Genomic DNA, 14,656 nt, shown 5'->3' on the forward strand with positions numbered 1-14,656 from the left:
CCTTCTCTCCATCAGCAGCCCTGTAACACACGCCCTGTCCCTTTGATGCTGTATACTTCCAAATTTAAATTGTGCCATAGGAAAATTTCTCTCAAACCAGATTTGCTGTCACTGCTTTGTATGTTTCATCATTACATTGTGTAAAATCCAAGAAGCAATCAACTGATTTGTTGAGACATGATTTGCAGTCATTGCACAGAGAGAGTAGAGCTACAGGGAGGGGAGAAAATAACAAAAGGAGCAGCTTCCAGTTGTTCTATCAAACTGTCCTTTGAAGAAAAAACGTCCAGTAACAGCGCAGGGAGGTGGAGAGTAAGGGTGTGGCATAGGTGTGCAGCACATTAGACTTTGATGTAGGACAAGAGTTCACAAAACACACCTAAGTTATTGTGTGGTTAAATGTTGACAAGAGTTAACCCCACTGCTTAACCTTGACAGCAGTTTATTTGCCATAACCACAATCTTTCACAACATGCGAGAGATTGTGGTCACAATGTAAAAGCAAGAAGAGGACGTTAGAGTTTTACAATACTGTCGTCCATCCTAATGAAAACAAATTTACAACGTGACTGCTCCAACACGAATTAAATGACAGAATACATCACGACTTTCATGGTTACAGTTAATGTTTGGTTAGGTTTAGGCACCAAAATGTCTCAGTTAGGGTTGGGTTAAAGATTGTGATTTAGGTTCAAATTACTACTTGGCTAGGATGTCTGAACCAGGTCGTGTTTAAAAGAAACCAGTGTTCAAATCAAAGTCCGACATTTTGTTGACCATCAAACCACTCCTCCCTCTTTAGATGATGACATCATCATGTTTTATATATTATTTAATATAATTTAACATAATCATATGTTATTTTTGGCCATTGGAAAGCTGTTGTTTGTCTTAGGAGGGCAGTGTCAATTGCAGAAGCAATGTGACTATGTTTCCAGATTTAATGGAAACAGCAAAAATAAGACCCATGTTGTAATAAAGTGGAACTATCCTTTAAGCACAGTCTCTTTCTCTTCCTGTTGTTACACGTTTTTGCAAGTGCAACACATCTGCTGAACTGAGGAAATTTTAATGACTAATTTCATTTGTCATTACGATGAGTAATGTACAAAAATGATCACATTATCTCTCAACTATGCTTTCTCTCACTCTTTTTATAAACTCTCTCTCTCTCTCTGTCTCTCTCACTCCCTCCCTTTTGACCACAACCAACATTGTTTTGAAATAAACTCATTTTATTTTTTGTAATGAATTATTTACTTGCATGAAGATTCAATTATTGAGTCCAATAACTTGAAATAACCATACTACCCCCGCCTTTCCTGCTGTGAACACAAGCGCTGCTATACAACACACACACACACACACACACACACACCTTTTTCTTTGACTGTACGCCATGTTGCTCCCAGTGACAGAGGACTTTTTGATGTTGGCAACAGTGCTGGATCAAAGTCAAACACAAAAGCTCAGTGCGGGGGGGCAGAGCTGCAGAGGGAGAGACAGCAGAGAGGGCAACCCCCCACCCTCAACTCCCCCCACCTTCCTCCTCCAACTCCCCCAAGGAGTCACCCAGTCAGTCTGACGCACGCACACACACACACACACACACACACACACACACACACACACACAATGTCTCTATGGATATACACCGATGAGATCATTCCTGATGAGATCATCATGTCTCTCTTTGTATCTCACTCTCTCATGTCTCTCTTTATCTCTCCCTCCCTGTTTCTTTGGAAAAACATATAATATTCACAAAAATAAATACATAAATAAATCTGATAAATACATTTTTTAAAAATGTCATTTCTCCACATTTGTTTTCAACTGTGAACTTTTAAATACAACAAAATTTAGAACAGTTAAAACAACAGTGATTAAATAAGTAAAGGAACAGATACATAAAAGATAAAATAGCATATTCATGTACAGTAGAAATCCTCACTGCCGCTTTCCCTCCTGCTCCTGTGTCACAACAAACAGATCTATTGACATTTAAAGACTTTTTTTTTTTTTCCTCCTTACTTTATCAGAGCAGTTTTACTGTACACAACAAACTGAACAAACACAAAACACAAACAACATGACATAAAGTCACTGATAAAAGGCATAGTCTGTATATTTGTTGCAGTTCTTGTTTGGTGTAAATTTTTAAGTTAGAGCAGACTGTGTTTTCAGGGTTGATTATTCAGTCAAACAAAAGCTAAAAAAAAAAACAAACCCACATACAGCAGTTAACGGTGTGAGGGGATATGTAGGCTATATGGCATATTACATTGTTGGATTAAACTGGTAAAATTATAAATTATTTTTCAAAAGCTTTGTAAAGATGTGCTAATCAATTTAATTATTTCAGCAACAAAGCTGCGAAACCTTACACTACTTTCATGCTACATGCCCGGCACAAACAATATTAGCATATTAACATATTTAGCAGCTAGGTAGTGAAAACAGCCAGTTGTTAGCAGCTAAACATCTAGCAGCTAAATAGTCAGATATTTTTTCCCCTCAGGAGGTGGATGAGAGCAAGCAGGTGGACACATACAGAACATCCTAACACGCTACAAGCTAACAGCTAGCCAGAGGGCTGTTAGCCATGTCAGTGTTGTTGTTTTTCCAGGTTGTTACAGGGGTTGTTCTGCTCTGAAGTGGCCAAAAATAATACAAAACAATAAAATTTGCAAATTCTACCATTAGCCAACCTTTTGAGCAAAGGATTTTTTTTTTTTTTTTTTTTTGTCAGAAAAGAGAAGCTGTTTCGAGCAGGGAATAGTAATGTTCTAGCAACAGGCTGAGTCATTGTTATATTGAGAGACTATCAAATATTTATAAGTCAATATTGCTCATGATTACTTTAATATTGAGTATTAACTGAAAGTGAATCTGGAAATATATCAATTTATTTTTCACAGTTTTAGTTTCTCTTATTATTGTGCCCATCTATCTTTTATCCGCCTCACCTCTATCTGTCTCTCTCTGACTTTCATTCCTGCTTTTCTCTCACCTCTATCATCTGCATTTTATTTGTGTCTCAATTATCAGTCTTTTTTTTTCTCGTTCTTTCTTAGTTATCTTTCTCCTTTTTTTTTTTTTTTCCTTGGACAGGTCTTGCTCCCACTTTGTTTAGCTGTATTGGCATCAGTGCTTATGAGAAACAACATTTCCAAGGCAGTTTACAACATTTTACTCTCTTTGTCATTTCCTTCATTCTAAAAAACACCCAAGACCACAATGAATACACTCAACTCTACCAACACACTCATCAGCACACACACACACACACACACACACACACACACACACACACACACACACACACACACACACACACACACAGAGCGAGACTTTCTAGCTCCGGGGGTGACTCAAACGGAGTAACATCCCTCCAAGGCCACGCAACTTTCTTAATTAAAGGCATAAATTTCTTCTCCCGCTCTTTGCCATGACAGAACTATGGGGCGTTAGTTTCGTTTGCCTCAGCTGAGCCTCTATGAAGACAACAGCGATAAAAAAAGAAAAAAAAAAGAAATAAATAAACAGCAAACCCTCAGCGACTCAGCTGTGCTACTGTAGCAAGTCCTCAAGGAACCCCATCCTGAGAGTGCCGTCATTTACATATTGCTTTGATGAAAGAATACATTTATTTGGTTTTTATTTGCATCAGTGGGACAAGAGAATCTTCTTTCCTCCTCCTCATTCTTCTACTCCCCACCCAAAAACTGAAAACGGGGAGAGGCAGAAAAAAAAAAGTCGAGAAAAGACAAAAGTATTTATTTTCAGGTCACAGTGAAATGCCAGGATTAATTTACAGGCATACTTGAAGCTTTGTTTGTATGCAGATGCTGTGGATGTTGTGTTGTTGCTCAGTACAAACGACTGCGATCACTCTGATCCTATTTTTATCAGAGCTCGGTGGCAATTTTAGCACAACCTCATCTGATTTTGTCACCTTGCCGTTCTCTGTCAGCCTTAGCTAGATTTCTGTCAGATCGGCAACATGATCACACAGCGGCCTACCCAGTTTCAGTTGTCAGATAAAACTGAATATGTATAGTGGCTTCATGTTCAGGGATGGAGTACTTGGAAAAAAAAAAAACAACACTGATTTGAAAGTGTTTCTAATAGCACCATGTGACTGTCACGGTTTAGGCATTGTCTTATTTCTGATAAAATGTTAAAAATGTGATAATCACATAATATAACAATAATATTTTACATGGTTTATCTTGAACTGTGGTGTATGCATGGAAAAACTGAAAAAATGAATCAGATAAAAACAGTAAATCCATTGTTGTGTTTTTAAACCTGATAACAAGAATGGCTTGGCCTGAATATGGCATGGTTGGTTGCCAGACAGTTGATTTTTTTTTGTTTAAGGTATTTAAAATGATATGCGCCCTAACCATGCAGGCATTGGGACGCCCCATGGAGTTCATTCTTAGCTCAAAATGAGATCAAGACTGCACCTCTAAAAACCCAAATCTGGCCCAGGACTGGCTCACATCTGGTCTTTCAGTGCCAAACAACTGCCAAGTGTTTCACCAGTTAGCTGCACCTAGCTTGACTCAAGCAAGTCTTAGCAACTAGTTAGTCCAATTACTCAGCTGGACCGTAGACTGTCCTTTGGTTTGGTCAGCCAGTCTTTACAAAGCCAGCGAGCAAACAGCACGTCGACCGTGAAAACACCTGAATCCCATAAACTTCATGTTTGTTTTTACAAACGACAGCACTGACAGGTTGAACCCTGAGCTGCTCTTCACTGATCTTAGTCAGATTGTGATCAGCTGCACAGTTTTAGTAATTTAAGTCAAGAAATGAGATAAATTCATTTTAGCTTTTAATGATCCAGGTTCCTCATTTTCTGTCCCAAACATCATTCGCTGTTATCAAATGTGTTAAAGTCAATATTTTCTAGCTCAGCCTGGATGTCACCATGATATTAATGAATAAACGAATCTCTGTCTACCTACCCACCCCTCACACACACACACACACACACACACACACTTCTTCAGAAGAGTCTGTCATTGTCCTTTTGCCTTTCAACTGTGGAAACATGAATTGCAGTCGTAAAGCTGAGCCCGTACGAGCAGCTTTTCCTTGAGACCAAAACTTCCTTTGTTATTTATTTTACACACCATTTCTCTGACCTTCACTGGGAGACAACTTAGTTACTGCACAATGTGACCTATAGTTTGCACGATAAAAATGGTTTGGATCACCTTACTGGCTGTGCAGCACAGCCCGGTCCACTGAATCTAATGAAATGAGCACAGTTTTTATAAAATAAGCTTCTACACACACACACACACACACAGAAGGATTTCAGTTAAGTGTGTTATGATTTGAGTGGTTTTAAACATTTTGCATCCATTTCATACCAACAGGTTCTTATTCTACATAACCAAAGCAGACATTTAATAACTTGTGTAAACCTCATTAGCTTACCCTTTCAGATGGAAAAATGGTGAATCTAGTGGGATCTGGATTAGGCCAGGAACGTGGGGGGGGGGTTTGAAGCACCAAGTGAGGGTTTTTTTTATTTCATTACACACAGGGTGCAAAATCAGAATTGCTTGAACAAGGAAAACCCACAGACAAATCCCAAATGAAGGAAACAGCAGATTCTAATACCTCCTGGTCAAAACTACCTTGGAAAGGGTGAGACAAAACACTTGTCAAGTCTCACGAGTGTCAAGAGACATGAAGCTTTTCATTTAGGCTTTAAACACAAAATAGCACGAGAGTGATTCAGACCACATTTAATCTTAAAAGGTTGGACAGAAATACAAAATAACAAATACAAAGAAAAGAACACTTTCCTTCCTCCCTCCCTCAAATCTTATTTGGTATAGTCCAGATTGCCCACACCTGGTGGAGCATGGTGCGTTCATGTGTGCGTGGTCAGGAGAGTATCCTCTTCAACCAGCTTTTAATAAAAGCAAATGATGCCAAAGAAAGGAATAATGAAATGAAGAGAAAGCAAATGTTTTAATTGATTAAAGTGGATCCAAAACGAAAACCAGAAGTAAAATTCTTTAGCTATTGCTTCATCAAGGTCTTTTGTCCATGTATTTTTTCCCTGTTGTTTAGGACTGATGATGTGTATTTACTGCAAAAAACTGATCTAAAAGAGAAATATACCGTAAAGGAATTTTTGCTCTAAATTTGAAATTTCTGCAAAATTTAATTTTTATTGATAAGTTAATTACATTTTACTGATCTGTGATTCAACTAGTGTGCACTAGCCTATTTATTATTGCAGCAATCAACTATCAAAGTATGAGAAGCGAATAACACTATATCACTTTTCTTTCACTTTTTTGAATGCACACAACATGACATACAGTACATCTGCAGCTGCAGAGCCCAAAAACTGTACTGAAGTAGTTCACTGAAACAAAAACTTCCCTGTCGTTTCCACTGAATCGAGCTCTGCTTTTACTTCTCTCACTGCGTCTTCTGTCTCTCCTCCAGCAGCCAGCGCTCAGTAGTATTTTTGTCCCTGCTCATGCTGAATAAAGGAGTCGTCCCTATTTAGGTTTTGTTAAATGTTCAGTGCTGCGGTACACAGTTACCCACCGCAGAGTTTCCTGAGAGAGCCGATGAAGAGCTGCACTATGAATTGAGATATCCACCAGTGGAAGCTTGCAAACAAGACCAAACAAAAGCCCTGGCATGAAATCAAAGCAGAGTAATGACTGCTACAAGTCAGAAGTCATGTTAATAGTTTGAAAATGGCTTTTTTTTCCTAACTGAGGACTAAATATTTTTTTCAAATACAATCTGATGAATTCAGGAAGCAGAATATCCATATATTACAGTTTTGTTGTGGCTCTAAGGCAATCAAACCCTTTATTCACCCTGCCAAGTTGGACAAAAACTCCCAAAGCTACCCCATAATTTTCCTTGGATAGATTTCCCCCCTAATGAGTAAATATTTATTTGCATACTTGACACTAACGACCGATTGGTTATTCCTTAATGGCCTCATATTTCTCTAATTGGATGAGTGTGTGATGCTAATTAATTAGCAATTACCCACTAATGGTTGCATATTCATGAGCCCACAGCCTATTAGCCCCCAATAAATACTTATTAAGAGGCCCTGATTGCTAAGTATCTTATCATCAGCATGCTCATTGTCGGATAATGGAAGTGTGTGTTCACTTTCTTTATCCAATTTGTGTTGATAAGAATACAGCGACTCCGATGGGACTGTGGGGTGAGCGGCTAAGATTTCCATCAGCTCCAGGAATGACACCTGTCTTTACACTGGCCTTATTGTTTATTAATTCTAACTGATCAGAATTTACTCAACTAGGAAATTATGCAGTGTTAGTAATATAAAAAAAGTACTTTATCATCTGCTAACAAGGGTGATAAGGCAGGGGGTAAAAGCAAAAAGCCTGAATTCTGCTGTACAGTGTTAATTGTTATTGATAGAATTCAGTCACTGCTTTTCCTCAGGTCTGCTCCCTTTAAGACTAGAATAAAGTCTGCACTAGACCTGGGATGTTGCTGGGTAAATTAATGAGAAAGGTCATTGATAGTTTACATGAGTCTACATTTACTGGCTGAGAAATCAGAGCTAAAGGTACATTTTGATTTATGTACAGTTTGAATAACACTGTGGCTAAAAAGAGAACTGATCTTTGTCATCTGGACGAACTGTCGGCTTCTTTCCAACCATATAGTTTTTTTGTCTCTGCCCTTGGATACGACCCATAGGAGCGTACCAACTGACAGGTGTACCGGACCTTTGTCACCATGGTAACAATAATTAACATCTGGTTAAAGCTGTGGTTGGTTTAGGAACAAAAGATTGGCAGTTTTGGTTGATATAACTACTTTCTGAAGGTTAGAGGATCGTTGTTGTCATGGTTACAGTATGAAACATGCAGTTAAGGTTGTGGCACGGTCTCGGATAAAAAAACAAAACAAAAACAAAGATGATGGTTTCACACGACAACTGTCCACCCCCCCCCAACCTCCTCCTGTTATGTGGGAGTTTGTTGTTCTATATACTACATCACCTGACCTCCTCCTTTGCTCCCGTCATAATTACTACTATGGCTGCTAGGCCACCTGACAATAAAACATAATTATGGGGTTGTTTTTTTTACTACAGCACAGTCTCTCCTGACTGACTATCAGATGTTCTTCTTCCATGTTACCAAAACTCTGCATTTGTGAAAACAGTGTCAATCATAAGTGCGAAAGGTGACAGACTATGGAAATAAGACCCCGCTTCTAAATAACAAGTGAAATTTCTAAATACATGAATGAATGTGTTTTACAAGGTGCATATACAAGGTATGCTTTTTTCCAGTAGGGCTTTGCTTCACATTCATGCTTCTTCTGCTGTTGGACACTCAGCAGCTCCTCTCATGTCTTGCTAAAGGGAACTTCAACAGCTTGCAAAGCAGTGTTTGTCTTTCACTTGACATATTCATACGTTCTCCTGAGCCTGAACGAACACAGCTCTAGATAAAAAAAACCTGCTTCTCATTGAGATTTAATGACAAAATTAAAAGTTGTTTATGTAGACGTGTGACCTGGCAGATTTACACTTCTACAAACCAGATCCTCTGTTTTTTTTTTTTTTTTTTTTTAGAAATATTAAATGATAATTTCTATGTACGTTTCCCCAGAGTGAATTTAATGCATTTTGAAACAGAACTCTCCAAACACAGCATCCCGTGAAATACAGAGTTACAAGGACGAGGCTGCACCTGCGAACAGCCTGACACTGTTTTGATCAAAAGAGCGAACTTTTCAAAGTGCATAATCAAATAAAAGGAATTATTCATACAAAATGACACCCGAGCTCAGACATCTTTTGGCTGTGAATGCTGCTTTTGAATTTCCAAATGAAGCGTTGTCATCTTCTGTGCTGTCTGTTCATTTGTATGTGTATATGTGTGTGTGTGCGTGTGTGTGTGTGTGTATTTTTCTTCTTCTTTTTTAATCACCACATTGCTCTTTCTCTGTGTAAACACAACATATATCCTCATGCTTGGCACCCAGAGACACCCGTGGCTTATGAAGTTGCGATGGCAACGGCGAGATGCACTCAGGCTTTCTCCCATGCAGCTGGGACCCATGTTGCGCTGCAGCCTCAGGGGGAATGCTGGGAAAAGTGGAGTGGAGGGTCATGGGTGGATATGGGGGTGGGGGTGCAAACTGGGGATTAACTGTGTTGAATCAACTGTCAAGACTCGGCAACGTTATGAGGATGCAGCTTTCATATTAGCCAGTTTTCCAGGGGAGGTTTCCATTTAGAGTAATGTTGCTGCACAGTGAAAATGAAGGATGCAAACTTTCCTATTTTTATATGTTATAATTCATAAAGTACACACAAAAAGGAGGGTGTGTAGACATAGAAACACAAAATAAAGCAGCTGCTTTATTGGATGAAAGAATCTAAGATGTATTGGTAAATGTATTGGTAATAATGTAAATTAAAGTAAGGACAGAGAAAATGAAGTCAGACTTAATGTGGTAATGAGTGGGAGGGTGTGTGTATGTGTTAGTGTGTTCACAGAAACATATGAAGATGGAAAAAGAGAATTTATTTGCCAAGCAACTGAGCGAAGAGCTTCTAAAACATGTCAAGAAAACACTGAATCAAAACTACTTTCTTCTTGTTCAAGGAACTCTTTGCATTTTTCTCCCTCCACCACTTTTATCACCACACAGCACAGTAAACTGCACTTTCCACATCAGTGACAGAAATATTCCTCCAATATCAGGCGTCTCGTATTGCAGGGAACAGTTCCGCTCCTAAAATCAGTTTTATGAGGATATCCAAATTCTTGGTGTGAACCTCAAAAAAACATCCACAAACCGCTGTCTGAACAAATGGCGTCTGCTGTACTGATAAAAGGTGCCTGTCAATATTTGTATGGTCACAGATCTGATGTAATAACATCAGATAAACTGCTTCAGAGCTGTGACAGGAGTGGTTGCCGCGAGCAGCAGGGTTCAACTGAAACCAACAGCTGCAGAATATTAGTGATGGCACATCAGAGTTATGTTAGTTGGAAGTTAATAAGAATCATTTTGGTCAACAGTCATTTCTGACATATTCGGTGTGAACCAAGCTATTTACTCATTTAGTTTGAAGGTCTAATTTAAAAATAAAGATGACGGTGATGCTGCATCTGATGTGACAAAGTGTGTAGATGTCACAGTAGCTACCGCCCACACTGGCTTGATTGACAGGTTCTGTCTGAGACAGGCAGCGCAGGAACGTGACAGCAAAGAGAGCTCGGCAACAAAGGTGGAGACCAAGTGGGAGATGAGAAATGACATTTTTTTCTTCAAAGGAAACTCTTAGTTTAACTGTCACATTTAACGGAAACAGCAACCTGAAACCCTACGTGTAATTAAATACGAGAAATCTAAAACAATCAAACAAAAGAGATTGAACACATCAAATTTCTTGTATGACAGACCAACCAGAAGGGAAAGCAAAGGTGATAAAGCAGTGATTTAAAGGTCCCATATTGTTTAAAGTGAGATGTTCATGTGTTTTTTGATTATAAAGCAGGTCTAGGTTCTATATTATGACTGTGAAAGTATCAAAGCCTCAGTCCGCAGAGAAATGCATACAGCTTGTATTCAGAAACTGAGCCTTAAAACAAGCCGTCAGGACTTCTGCAACTTTGTGATGTCACAGCAAAGCAGTCACCACTCTCAACCACACCCCAAGCCCCGCCCACCTGGACCCACCATCCAAACTTGCAGGATTTGGTTTTTACCTGAAATCTGATATATCTTATTAGCGCACTTAGAAAACAGTCAGCCAATCAGAAGAGAGTTTCAGAGGCTCTCTTCTGATTGGCTAACTGACCTGTTGTTGCTAGAACTCCAGAGAGAAGCCTGAGAGAGGGGATGTAAAACTATACTGAGATGTTTTTTGGTTCTTAAAACCACAAATATATCTTCATATGGATATCAACACTTCAAATAAAACACTGTAAAAGTTTAAAATATGGGACCTTTAAAGAAACAGAAAGAGTTTTTGTCTGTACAGCATGGAAACATTTGTTTTCAGCTTGGGCTTCACTGATAAAAACAGGGCAGACATTACTTTAACTACAGTATTTTCTCGAAAGAAGCATCCAGTTAAACTCCCTAAACTTTCCACAACATTAAATACTTTGTATGTATAACTTCACTTTACTCTTCTAGAACAAAAAGGCTTCTTGAAAAGCATTTTTAAATGAGGGAAATAATTAATATTTACCTTCTGAAACTTGCACACGCTGCTTCTCAAGGGCGCAAAGGTTGATAGTAGCTACACAACACAGGACTCTTAATTAAGGCAAAGATAAAAAAATGCTGAAAAGTGACACTTCCACAGCAGTGTATAGTGTGTCTTACTAAAACTACAATATTTAAGTTTTCAGCTGCAGATCAGGGGTGCATCGTTAGTCCCACACCCCGTCACACTTGTCAGTCATCTTGATGAGCTGTCAACCTGCCCGAGGCTGAGGTAACCGGCATCCGCACAGCCTCCACAGGTACCGAGGAAGCAGACGCTGAACCCTGACGATCTGCCATGAAAAAAGGCAACGCTGATGTTTACTGTTTTTGAACATTTGGCATTGCTGGCCTTTCATCTCGAGCTTCCTTGGTGCGCAATGAGCTTACTGCGGGTCACGGGAAATGGTTTACAGGCAACAAAACACCTCTGATATCACTGAGGCACCAGTGAAAAGGAAAAGACAGGTTTTAGGCCTCAAAAGAAAGGGTCACAGATGAACACTGAGTGATGATTTATAGTATTTTCCATTCATTCAATAGCCTTTTAATATGAAAAACTTTCAGAACGCAGCTTGAGCTCCACAAAATCTATAATGTCATTTTGGAAAATGTCACCAACATATATGAAACACTGCGTTTGTTAACTGGTACAGCAGCTTGTATTGATCGTAACAGGTAACTAAATCTACCTGTCAAAAGAACGCCTTGAGCTCAGAGCTAATATATCTTAGCGAGCAGATATATAGCAACCGCTACAGCTAGCGAGGCGGGTGCGTTGGGGGTAACAAGCTTGTTGTTTAGCCGACATGTCACATGAATCAGGCCAATTGTATGATGGCCTTTTCTGCCGCGGCGGCCTCGTAAACACCAAGGTCATCTGCAACAGTGGATGGAGACATAAATGGGTCATATATATTGTAACAAGGCCGCAGGGGTCAGCGCAAACATGACCTTCAGTGCAACCTCGCTCGCACTGCCCCCCCAGAGGGCTCATTCTCCCAGACTTCTTTATTGCTTGTTGCTATGGCAACGGCCCGTTCCAAGGATCGTCCTCTTAATGGTTAATAGCAAGTTTGCTCTTATGGAAATGGAAAAAAAATAAAATAAAAACAGCGTCCAGGGCCTCACTTCATGATGCTTTTATGGTGACTGAAGAGCCAGACGGCTGATTTTTTCCCAGGGGCGTTTGATCCGCTGCTCTGCTCTTTCCCTTCCTTTACGCATCAACATACACCCACATCCACCCATCGCACATCTTGGCTCCTGGGTCGGGGCCGGCCCACCAGGGGCCCTTGGGGTAGGCGGAGAAACAAAGATAATAATTGGCTCTAGTTTATTGTTGACTGCATTGCGTACATCCCACATTTGATCTATTCTTTCGTGGCAGGCAGCAACAGCCCGAGACCACGAGCCAGTTGTGAACTCATCCGTGAAACATCCTCCAAAGGCTTGGGGGACATTAGGACGAGCAGCAACAGCTTCATCAGGTGTGGGAGGGGTGATGGGTAGAGAGAGAGAGAGACAGTGATACTGATTTGATCAATGATCACCTGTTGGATCCACAATGTGCCATGAAGACTCAGTACTCTGCAGGTTTCTAACATCCAAACATCACCCGATTTTCTGCAAATTCTGCCCAACTTGGACGAGTACTTGCCAATTTTACCAACTGCAGTTTTCTGCCAAAACTTCCTGCCATTTTGGAAATATTTTGATTAGGACTTTATTTTCTGTTGATGCTTGTTTCTGAAGTTTGCAGCAAATAACTAATTACCCATCAAAAATAATTTTCCCGGACACTGTTTCTGTTTTTTTTGTTTGTTTTTTTGTATATCTAAGATGGAGGGAAACGGCAGCAGGCAATGTAGCTTAAAATACAGTGTGGGTAAGGAATGTAAGCAGGAAGTATGATAGGTGATTACCTCTGTCTCATTGTGAAAATGAAATTCTTTTAATAGAATCAGAAAAGCATGGGGAAGGGGGGTGAGGGAGGGAGGGAGGAGTGACAGGTGAGGAGTTAGTGGTGCTTCCCTTCACAGATAAAAGCTGATATCATCTGGAGAGGCGGTGCGATGCCAGTTGTTTTCATGCTGTCTTCATTTTAAAAATATATATATTTTGTTGTCGTCCTGTTACGCTGCACTTCAGCATTGACTCAGGGTGAATGGACACGGGCTGTCAGGATGAGATAAATAGAAAGGAGCGGGTTGAGAGAGAGAAAGAGGAATGCAAAGGGTGGACATACACAGGGAATGTGAAAGGGAAGAGATAGAGGAAGATGGACAGTGACAGAGTGAAAGAAGGAGAGAGTGATGAGGATGGACAGACTGAGGGATGGAGTTCAGTAGGAGCAGGGAGGTATCAGTGAAGTCTGGAGAACACAGAGTGGTCCTCGATTTTTATCTGATCCAGGTCATCATGTGTCCACTCTTCAGGATATTTAGGCCTCTGGCAGGATGAGTAAAGCTTTAAATCACAGCCCCCCTGAGCCTTCTGGGTACAGGACACAGGGGTCGGGCCGACACTGTGGCAGTATTGACCTTTTATTAAAACTCACATCAGGTTCAGTCTTTGTTGTCAGGCCTGATGTGATGGATATGACGCAGTTTGATGGATGACATGTTGACAGTACGGCTGATCAGACAGGTTTCCTGTCACAAGCTGTGAAACTCAGAACTCGGTGCAAATATACATTTATCCACATTTTACTAAGAGAACTGTTAAGATGTGGCGACACTGCAACATTTTGCTTTTGACAGTTGTTTTTTTTTTTTACGTTTTATTCTCTTATTTATTTGTCTTACATGTACAATTTCTTTGTGTGCTGCACAGACAACGTTACAAGTGCATTTCATATTGCAATCCTTTGTTTTATAATGATGATCAAGCTGAACATTGAACCCTGTTAAAACCACGTATTTCAGACTGTTTGCTACAGTGGCCTTGAGAAGCAAATTCAGAAAACATCTTCATCAATTTGGCATCACATGTGCTGCAAATACAACACAATGGAAGTGTCTCCAGGGGACACTAAAAAGTGATGAATGTGACTGGGAAGCAGTTGTTGTTCACTCATTTGTGACTTTTGAAGTTAAAAGCATTGAACAACAAGTGTGTATGGATGTATTATTGCACCTGTATCATAATGCATCCATGCAAGTGCGTCCTGGATGAGTTCATCACTTTTATTTAAACGTTATTCATTCCGATAGCGACAGTAAAGTCACGGAAAGAGAGAGAGGATCCAGCAAAGAGCCAATGGTGGGACACGAACCGGCAGCCGCTGCAGTTAGGACTACACCTTCATGGTATATGAGCCACAGCGGCACCACCCTCATCACTCTTTTGTTGTCCCCTGGAAACACCTCTGTTG

Source organism: Trachinotus anak, unplaced genomic scaffold, assembly GCF_046630095.1.
Source record: "Trachinotus anak isolate AG129_WGS33_773 ecotype Australia unplaced genomic scaffold, CSIRO_AGI_Tana_v1 ptg000012l, whole genome shotgun sequence".
NCBI classification, from domain to species: domain Eukaryota; kingdom Metazoa; phylum Chordata; class Actinopteri; order Carangiformes; family Carangidae; genus Trachinotus; species Trachinotus anak.